Source organism: Ovis aries, chromosome 3 (genome assembly GCF_016772045.2).
Source record: "Ovis aries strain OAR_USU_Benz2616 breed Rambouillet chromosome 3, ARS-UI_Ramb_v3.0, whole genome shotgun sequence".
Taxonomy (NCBI): domain Eukaryota; kingdom Metazoa; phylum Chordata; class Mammalia; order Artiodactyla; family Bovidae; genus Ovis; species Ovis aries.
Genome location: NC_056056.1, coordinates 57,496,014 through 57,506,988, shown reverse-complemented (window position 1 = coordinate 57,506,988; position 10,975 = coordinate 57,496,014).

Here is a 10,975-nt window from a genome sequence, read left to right as displayed (position 1 = left end):
GTTTAAAAGATCTCTAGTTATTCTAATTTGCGTTTCTTTGGTTACTAAGTAAACTATTTTTAGAATTTTTTTGGCCATTTATGTTTCATCTTTCATGAAATGCCTATTTGGGTTTTTGGCCTGATTTTCTTTTTTTTTAATTAATTGGTTAATTTTTGGCTGTGCTGGGTCTTTGGTGATTCCACTTGCTTTCTCCCGTTGCTGTGAGCAGGGGCTACTCTTTGTTGCAGCGCACAGCCTGCTCAGTGTGGCAGCTCCTGTTGTTCTAGAGCACAGGGCTTCAGCAGTTGTGGCTCACGGGCTCTCAAGCGCAGGCTCAGTGGTTGTGGTACACGGGTTTAGTAGCTCTGTGACATGTGGGATCTTCCCAGACCAGGGATCAAATCCATGTCCCCTATATGGCAAGTGGACTCTTATCCACTGCGCCACCAGGGAAGTCCCTTGCCTGATTTTACACTGGGATGTTCTTTTTATCGTCTTGCCAGTAAAAATATATCATGTATATTTATTTATTTACTGTTCCATACACTGCAAATTTTTCCCTAGTAGAGATCTTTCAAATTTGGGATGTGTTTTCCATGTGTTGTGACATCCAGCTAAGAAAGCATGGATTTCACTTCTTTCCCATTTGCGATTCCGACGGGCCAGAGTTTGAGGTCTCCAAACAAGAAGCATCTGCTGAAATCACAGATGTAAAGACACATGAGCCCAGAGCCCTGTTCAGACAGTAGTGGCGGAAGCCGGCCACATATCCCTCACAAAGGACCGCAAGCTACTGTACACAGGACATGACAGTCAGCCTCAACAGTGGTCCCTAACATTTCAGACAACTGCATCTATCAACTCCTTTGTTGCTATTGTTGTTCAGTTGCTAAGTTGTGTCCAACTCTTTGTGACCCCACGGACTGCAGCACCCCAGTCTTCCTTGTCGTTTATTATCTCCTAGAGCTTGCTCAAACTCATGTCCATTGGTGACGCCATTCAACCATCTCATCAACACCTTGGGAAGGGTGTAAAGAGACCAAAAAAAAACAAAAAATCATCTGTGCAAAAGAAGGCTACAGAGAACACAGACTCAGTACTACGCCATTTGCTTAGTGGACACTATTAATCATTGACTCCAAGGTGTCAAGCATTTCCCTAGAAAGTGAAATTGTTCTCAGTCACATCTGACTCTTTGCGACCCCATGGATTGTAGTCCACCAGGCTCCTCTGTCCACAGAATTCTCCAGCAAGAAAACTGGAGCGGGTAGCCATTTCGCTTCTCCAGGGGATCTTCCTGACCCAGGAATCAAATCCAGGTCTTTCTGCATCAAAGGCAGATTCTTTACAGTCTGAGCCACTTATGACTAGGCACAAAAGAAACAGTTTCTGTCTGCTTTTTTTGGAAGTTAGAGTCTAGTTGAGGACACAGACATTAGTCGCAGAATCACAGAAAACAAAATGGGAAGCTTCAGGTGCCCTCAATTAGAGCTATGCATGGTGTTGAGCAGACACAAGGGCCAGAGAGGTGAAAGAAGAGTGGCAAAGAGAGCACCCCACGCAGAGGAAGCAGATGGCACAAAGGCCTGGTATCTGGTGGTACATTTGAGCAACAGAATGGAAGCCAGTGAGTCTGGGAATCAAGATCAGGATAAAAGTCCCGAGAGGTGAGACTAGAGAGGCTGAGGATTTCAGTCTGTATTGTAAAAGCCAAGAAGTGTCTTAAGAGGAAGATCAGGGTGTGGGGAAGAAATGATTCGGTTAGACTGGTGCTTTAAAAGATTACCCTGACTAAAGTGCATGTGGGGAGAAATTTGGCAGTAGCTTAGACAAGAATGACAGTGGCAGAGGGCCTGTGCGGAAGTCACAGGGATCTTAGGGAGCAATTTCAGACAATCATAAACTTAATCAGATGCTGACTCCAGTGGAAGATGTTGTCCCAGACGTATCAGCATCTTTGCTGACACAGCGTCATCTTTACTGATACTGCATATCTACTGATCTAGCATCTTTACTGATACAGCACAGCCTCTGCCACTTTGTATGCCTCATTCTCCATGCTAGTTTATAAAGGTCCTCAGAAGTCGTGTGCTTCTCCCTGGTAGGGCCAACAGTATACCTTCACATTTTTTCATAAGAATGATGCCAATTTTCCCACTCTCTATCATTTAAAGTGTACAGACATCTTGATCATCTTGATATCCCACAAAACAGTAGTCCACTACATTGATGACACTGGATGTCATAATGTCCAATAAGCAGGAAGTATCAAGTATCTTATTATTTATTTCAATTTTATTCATTTTTGGCTGTGCTGGGTCTTCATGGCTGCACACAGGCTTTCTCTAGTTGTGGCGAGCAGAGGCTACTCTCTACTGCAATGAACAGCATGGCCTCTAGAATGCAGGACCAGTAGTTGTGGCAGGTGGGCTCAGTAGTTGCAGCTCAAGGGATTAGGTGTCCCATATGGAATATTACCAGACTAGGGAACAAATCTACGTCCCCTGCATTGGCAGGTGGATTCTCAACCATCCTGTATCAAGTATTTTTAAATGTCTTAGTGAGACATACACAATGGCAAAACCAATACAATATTGTAAAGCAATTATCCTCCAATTAAAAATAAAATTTAAAAAAAGACACACACAAACAAGAGAATGGGATTTAACCCCAATACAATTCAGGGACGGTCACCTCAGTGAAGTTTCTTGGCGTCAGTGGTTGAAAGTATGCAAAGTAGCTCCACAAAGGTGCTGTAACTCATATGACCTAACACACAGACACACACACAGGCAATTTAGTAGGATTTTTAAGTTTTGGAGACAACATATATCACATTTGAGTGTGCTATTTTGATCGATCTAGGAGTCACTTGCAGCTGTATAACTGTAGCTTCATGGAGACCAGAAAGAGAAGATTCTGCAGTAAATTTAAGTGGCACAGATACTCTACTACTTGGGCCTTATTACCCAGGAAATCTACGCTATCTTGAAGTGTTCATGGCAAGCAGGAATGCTGTATGGAGCCTCCAGCAAGGACCAATGTGAGAATCACAGTGCAGAACTCCAGGATTTTGGAGCAAGGCTATGCCCTTTTCTGCAAATACTTATTCTCCTTTAAGAAATAGTTTATACAAGTGGTAGAGATGGAGCATCTAACAATAGGACATCAGGGGGCCATGCAGCCTGGCCCTCCTGTCATGAACTGGCTGCCGTCTGACACCTTGCCACACTGGGCATGTACAGCTGCAACCTACCATTAAGTGGACCTAGCACACAAGACCAAGCTCAGACAGGGCCAAAGGCCCAAGTTAACATGAGAAGATCCCTTTAAAAAAAAAAAAAATTTCTGCGCTGGTCTCCATTGCTGTTGCACAGGCTTCTCACTGTGGCAGCTTCTCTTGTTGCAGAGCACAAGCTCTAGGGTGCCCAGGCTCAGCAGCTGTGGTACACTGGTTTAGTTGCCCTGCAGCACATGGAATCTTCCCAGACCAGGGATCAAACCCATGTCCCCTGCATTGGCTAGTGGATTCTTATCCACTGAGCCACCAGAGAAGTCTTTGAGCAGATTCCTGACACAACTCCTGTTCCATTGCCTCCTGGGGTGTCCTTTTAGGTCAGTTGGACAAGAAAAGACAAAACTCAAGCCAGGTTTATGGATGGATCTGCACATTACGCTGGCACAACCAGTAAGCAGTCAGTTGCAGCACTTCATCCCCACACTGAAAGACAGAAATAAAGGAAAATCCTCTAGTGGCCACACCTCAAGCAGTATATTTGGTTGTTCACTGTTTGGAGTGTGAGATGGCCAGAAGAACAGATCTAGACTAATTCAGAGGCATTTGCCAGTGATTTGGCTGGATGATCAGGAATTCAGAAGGCACAGGATTGTAACATTAGTGAAAAAGAAGGCTAGGGAAGAGGTATATGGATGGACAACTTGAGTAAGACTATTCGCAATAATAGCTGTGTTCCATATGAATGCCCACCAAAAGGCATCTGCTGCATTAGAGATCCTTAATAGTCAGGGGTACACAAGTGAGATGCTTTGTGGATGTCACCAGTAGCTTCTTCCTCCAGCCGCCCCTAGCACCTGCTCAGTGACCTCATGAGCTATGGTGGCAGGGACAGAGACTATTCATGGGCTCAACAATACAGGCTACCGTGATCTGAGTTGTATTGTTGTTCAGTCACTCAGTTGTGTCCGACTCTTTGCGACCCCAAGGACTGTAGCATGCCAGGCTTCCCTGTCCTTCATCTCCTGGAGTTTGCTCAAACCCACGTCCATTGAGTCGATGATGCCATCCAACCATCTCATCCTCTGTTGTCCCCTTCTCCTCCTGCCCTCAATCTTTCTTTCCCAGCATCAGGGTCTTTTCCAATGAGTCAGTTCTTCACATCAGGTGGCCAAATTATTGGAGCTTCAGCTTCAGCAACAGCCCTTCCAATGAATATTCAGGGTTGATTTCCTTTAGGATTGATTGGTTTGATCTCCTTGCAGTCCAAGGGACTCTCAAGTCTTCTCCAGCACCACATTTCTAAAGCATCAATTCTTCAGCCCTCAGCCTTCTTTATGGTCCATCTTTCACATAACTACTGTGAGTACATGACTACTGGAAAAACCATAGCTTTGAATATACCGACCTTTGTTGGTGAAGTGATATCTCAGCTTTTTAATATGCTGTCTAGGTCCGCAGATCTGGATCTAATTTGCAAGTCCAGCGATTAACACTGAGTGCCCAGTATGACCACTATTTCTTATCGGGATTGGCCAGCCACCTGGTGCCAGGCTGATTACCATCTTCCATTATTGAAGGAGCAGAGGTCCAACCTCAGAGGAATGGAAATGTTGTTTTGGATACAGATTTATCTTCCCTGCCCATATTTCTACCAGCATCACCATCTATGGACTCTCAGAATGCCTTATCAACATGACATTCCACACAGCATTGTATGTGATCAAAGAATTCTTTATAACAAAGCAAGCGCAGCAATGGTCTCATACGCATAGGATTAACTGGACTTACCACATACATGTCATCATCTGAAAGTGGGTAGCCTAATTGAAAGAATCACCAGAGAATTGCCTGGCGGTCCAGTGGTTTAGGACTTGGTGCTTTTACTGCCAAAAGCCTGGGTTCAATCCCCGGTTGTGGAACTAAGATCCCACAAGCCACACAGCACAGCCAATTAAAAATAAATGAGCAAAAAATAAATAAATAAATAAATAAATAAATAAATGAGCAAATAGGTCCTAAAACAAACAAACAAAAAAATTATAGTATCGTAGTGCTTGTTTTGGAGAAGGCAATGACACCCCACTCCAGTACTCTTGCCTGGAAAATCCCATGGACGGAGGGGCGTGGTAGGCTGCAGTCCATGAGGTCGCTAAGAGTCGGACAAGACTAAGCGACTTCACTTTAATTTTCACTTTCATGCATTTGAGAAGGAAATGGCAACCCACTCCAGTGTTCTTGCCTGGAGAATCCCAGGGACAGGGGAGCCTGGTGGGCTGCTGTCTATGGGGTCTCACAGAGTCGGACACAACTGAAGTGACTTAGTAGCAGCAGCAGCAGTGCTTGTTTTATGGGATGTAATATGTGCTTTGAATCAGAGACCACTGTATGGTGTTCTTTCCCCCATAGCCAAAATATTAATATATGGGCCTAGAAAATAGGTGGATGTCAGAGTGACTCCTCTACTGCTCCTAACAGACTTCTCATTGAATTTTTGCTTCTAGTCGCAACAATTGAAAGCCCCACTGGTTTGGGGATCTTAGTTCCCAAAGAAGGAATTCTACTAGAACATGCGATGGTTCCACTGAATTGGAAGATGAGACGACCATTTGAGCTCTTTATGGACATTTTGAGCTCTTTATGCTAGTGAACCAACAGATGGCCAGGGGTGGGGGGGGGGGGGGGAGTACAGTGGGAGAGTGTAACCTGTATTTGAATGACTGATCCTGATTACCAAAGGGAAACTGAGTTGCTTCTACACAACAGAGGCAAGATGGACTATGTTTACTGTGCCTGCATGCTCAATTGCTAGGTCATGTCCAACTCTTTGCGACACCATGGACTGTAACCCACCAGGCTCCTCTCCCCATGGGATTTCCCAGGCAAGAATACAGGTGTTGCCATTTCCTTCTCCAGGGGATCTTCCCAACCCAGGGATTGAACGGAGTCTCCTGCATCGGCAGACGAATTCTTTACCACTAAAACACCAGAGAAGCCCATGTACAATAGCAAAGGTTAATGAAAAACTACAGCAAGCAAAATGGGGGAGGGTGGAGCGGGCCACATGATTAAGGAGCCAGGCCCTTAGAGACTGATGATTCCAGCCACTGCACCAGGTAAATAACCTGAATAGCTGCGGTGTGAACCAAGAGCAGCGTAAACACAGAGGTGTGCTGGAAGAAGCAAGCATGGGTATCAATCATTTACAGAAATGAGGACTCTAAGTAGCTTTATTCATTTTCTAATTGCTTGTTACATGTACATGATAATCTGTACTAACCATTTTTTCTCTTCTTCCCATCTTTAAGTTACCTTGTTAACTCTACAAGTCTTTAGGGAACAAATATTCAGTGTGGCTGTGACTGATGCGTGGAGTAATATATATAACTAGCCCCTTCATGGATCACAGCCTTGGTGGGGCGAAGAGACTTGCGTAACTCATTGAAGCTATGAGCCATGAGACACAGGGACACCCAAGACAGACGGGTCATAGAAAAGAGTTCTGACAAAATGTGGTCCACCGGAGGAGGGAATGGAAAGATTGAAGGCAAAAGGAGAAGGGAGCAGCAGAGAATGAGATGGTTAGATAGCATCACTGACTCCACGGACATGAATTCAAGCAAACTCGGGAGATAGCGGAGGCCAGAGGAGCCTGGTGTGCTGCAGTTCACAGGGTCGCAGAGCCGGAGGTGACTTGGTGACTGAACAACAAATATATAACTATCAACGGATACGACTCTTGGAGCTGCACCTCAGTTTGAGAAAGGTTGGTAACTGTTCTCTTGTAGGAAGGGCAGCTGTTTTTGTAAGGCATAAAGACAGTTGTCTTCGTTGCAGTGGCAGTAGCATGCAAGTTCAAGGGTATGCCAAAACACATACGGTGGCTGAGTCATCAAAGGGATGGGCTGGGCCACTTATCAATGTAGTGAACCCCAGCTCCAAATTCACCCCTTCTGCCTGCTCTGTGAATGGACTGGAGCCTTTAGATTTCCACCCCCAGCTGCCACTGAGGCTCTGTCAGGAGAGGGTGGTGGAGACACAGCACAGGAAGAAAGGGCGTGGCTTTCTGGTTCCCGTGGGTTCCCTTGCAGGCATCGTGCGCAGCTTTCTCAGCAGCAGGCTCTTGCTGTGCTCAGAGTCTCCAGTGCCTGGATCCAGTGGTGCACGGCAGCCAGCAGCTTCACCGGGCACGTCCCTTCTCCCCAGGCAGTTTGGTAGCACAGCAAGAGGCCTCGCTGTAAACAGTTTCCCTTAGTGCACTAAAGAGAGCATTCCTGACAGGTTCCAGTGGACACATTTTCAGCAAAGTCTGGATTTCAGCCTTGGACACTTCATGTCACCCCCAGGGGCAGTAGCTGTTCCTTCTGTCTGCTATTCCTATTCTTTCGTGGTGCGTACTAAGTCACTTCAGTCATGTCCAACTCTTTGCGACCCTATGGACTAGAGCCCACCAGGCTCCTCTGTCCATGGACTTCTCCAGGCAAGAATACTGGAGTGGGTTTCCATGCCCTCCTCCAGGGGATCTTCCTGACCCAGGGATAGAACCTACATCTCTTATGTCTCTTCACTGGCAGGAGGGTTCTTTACCACTAGCCCCACCTGTAAAGCCCTCCTATTCGCTTATTTCTAGCCAGTTCTTCATTACTCCAGTCCCATTACAGTTAATAATTCCTGAAATCAAACTTCCCCCGATCAAATTTTTACGCTGTTTCTCTCTCCTGATTGGACCTAGATTAAGCTGGGGCTTGATGTGACTGCTGCTGCTATCACTTCAGTTGTGTCCGAGTCTGTGCGACCCCACAGACGGCAGCCCACCAGGCTCCTCTGTCCCTGGGATTCTGCAGGCAAGAATACTGGAGTGGGTTGCCATTTCCCTCTCCAATGCATGCATGCATGCTAAGTCGCTTCAGTCATATCCGACTCTGCGACCCTATGGACAGCAGCACACCAGGCTCCTCTGTCCACAGGATTCTCTAGGCAAGGGACTGGAGTGGGTTGCCATTTCCTTCTCCATAGTTGTGACTAAACAGTGGGAAAAACGGAAACAAGTGGGGAGATTCAAGAGATCCAAGTAGGGAGATTCAAGAGATACAAAGTAAAAAACAAGACTTTGTAATGGATTAGACAAGAGAAGTAGGGGTAGACGGAGGATGACTCCTGGGAAAAAATCCAGTTTATAGATGAACAGGTTTATAGACTAGATGAACAGGTTTATAGACTAGATGAACAGGGGAACGCTTCACCTACAGACTTTTAGAAGGGGTCACGATCGAGGAGAAAACTTACAAGCTCAGTTTTGAACAATCCTGAGCTTGAGTAGACTTTAAGACACCCAAAACATACCAAGTAGGCAGTTGGCTCCAAAGTTCAAGAATTTAGTGGAGTCTAAGATTAAGAGTGGGTTTCAATGCTGGCTCAGACAGTGAAGAATCCGACTGCAATGTGGGAGCCCTGGGTTCAATCCCTGAGTCAGGAAGATCTCCTGGAGAAAGAAATGGCTACCCACTCCAATATTCTGGCCTGGAGAATTGCAGGGACAGAGAAGCCTGGTGGGCTACAGTCCATGGGGTTGCAAAGAGTCGGACACGACTGAGCAACTTTCACTTTACACTTACTTTCGGATTAAGAGTACAGTCATCTGGAGTTTCCTGGTACTCCAGCGGTTAAGACTCCATGCTTCCACTACAGAAGGCATGGGTTAGATCCCTGGTCAGAGAAGTTCCACATGCTGTGAGGTGCAGCCAAAAAGAAAAAAAGACAAGACTGGGATCATCTGCCTTAAATTGGTAAATAAAGCTGCAGACATAGCTGAAATGGCCCGGGGAAAAAGTAAACAGTGAGAAGAGACGGCCTGGTGAACCTGCAAAGGGTTTCTGGAGCTATAAGAGGTGGAGGAAAACAAAGATGGTGCAGTTGGCCCCCCACATCTGCAGGTTCTGCACCTGTGGATTCAACCAACCTTGATTGAAAAGATTCAAGGCGAAAAAATTCCAGAAGTTTCCAAAAAGTAAAACTTGAACTTGCCATCTGCCTAACTATTTACCTTGCATTTACATTGTATTAGGCATCATAAGTAATCTAGAGGTGACATGAAGTAGACTGGAGGATGTGTGCAGGTTATGTGTAAACACTATACCATTTTATATAAGGGACTTGAGCTTCCTCAGAATTTGGTGTCTAGGGCTGCCCTGGAGCCAAGGTCACGAGGATACTGAGGGATGACTCTGCTGTGTCCTGGAAGCAAAGAATGGCAGCCTGAGGTGCAGGGCTCTGACCTGCCACATAGAGAACTTGCTGCAGCTGACTGCCTGCCCCCCACACTTGTATCTCCAGATCGCTATATCTTCAGGTCTGCCACAGTGCCCAGCCCCAGGCCACACTTCCTCCAGGCAACTCATCATCAATGAGTAAGCTGGGCCGAAAACCACTTCTGCTTGATGTTTCTGTGCTCCGAGCTCCCCAATGACCTGGCTGAGACGTTCTCAGAACTGTACTGTGGTCAGACACTCTTCCTCCCTCCTTCCCTCTGCCATTCCTCACGGAGCCCTGCGCTGCAGGCTGAAACTGCCCACTTCCAGAGATCCAGCTAAGACTGATGATGATTTATCTCTTTCAGTCAGATACTGTCTTAGAGGATGGATGCATCCTGACACACCACGCACAGGCTGACAGGAGCATGATGTCCACCGGATGAAAGATCATAGGGGGAACATGGGCCAAAGAACTAAATAGACATTTCTCCAAAGAAGACATACGGATGGCTAACAAACACATCAAAAGATGCTCAACATCACTCATTATTAGAGAAATGCAAATCAAAACCACAATGAGGTACCACTTCACACCAGTCAGAATGGCTGCGATCCAAAAATCTGCAAGCAATAAATGCTGGAGAGGGTGTGGAGAAAAGGGAACCCTCCTACACTGTTGGTGGGAATGCAAACTAGTACAGCCACTATGGAGAACAGTGTGGAGATTCCTTAAAAAATTGCAAATAGAACTACCTTATGACCCAGCAATCCCACTTCTGGGCATACACACCGAGGAAACCAGAATTGAAAGAGACACATGTACCCCAATGTTCATCGCAGCACTGTTTATAGTAGCCAGGACATGGAAACAACCTAGATGTCCATCAGCAAATGAATGGATAAGAAAGCTGTGGTACATATACACAATGGAGTATTACTCAGCAGTTAAAAAGAATTCATTTGAATCAGTTCTGATGAGATGGATGAAACTGGAGCCGATTATACAGAGTGAAGTAAGCCAGAAAGAAAAACACCAATACAGTATACTAACACATATATATGGAATTTAGGAAGATGGCAATGACGACCCTGTATGCAAGACAGGGAAAGAGACACAGATGTGTATAACGGACTTTTGGACTCAGAGGGAGAGGGAGAGGGTGGGATGATTTGGGAGAATGACATTCTAACATGTATACTATCATGTGAATTGAATCGCCAGTCTATGTCTGACGCAGGATGCAGCATGCTTGGGGCTGGTGCATGGGGATGACCCAGAAAGATGTTATGGGGAGGGGAGGTGGGAGGGGGGTCCATGTTTGGGAATGCATGTAAGAATTAAAGATTTTAAAATTTAAAAAAAATAAAAATAAAAAAAAAAAATAAAATAAAAGGCAGGAATAAAAAAAAAAAAAAAGAAAGATCATAGGGGAGACAGTTTGTGAGGACTCTTTTTAATCCCCCCATAGGCAGAAGCCCAAGGGAATGATATGAAACAAGAGGCTGG